We start from the raw sequence: 211 nt of genomic DNA on the forward strand, positions 1-211 counted from the left end.
CACTCAGTGCTGCACAACCCAACTCCCCCAGCAGCAGCCCCACTCCTGGAGGTGTTGGGGTGCAGAGGGCCCTGAGCCACTCCAACCCCACCCCAAGGACCTCACTAATGACCTCCAGCCCCAACGAATCTCCCCCAGGACAGAGCAGGGACCCGTGGGGGATTTTCCAGTTTTATTCAAAAAATAAACTTGAGCAGGAGGGTGTTAAGTT

Source organism: Buceros rhinoceros, unplaced genomic scaffold, assembly GCF_000710305.1.
Source record: "Buceros rhinoceros silvestris isolate BGI_N320 unplaced genomic scaffold, ASM71030v1 scaffold31863, whole genome shotgun sequence".
Classification (NCBI taxonomy): domain Eukaryota; kingdom Metazoa; phylum Chordata; class Aves; order Bucerotiformes; family Bucerotidae; genus Buceros; species Buceros rhinoceros.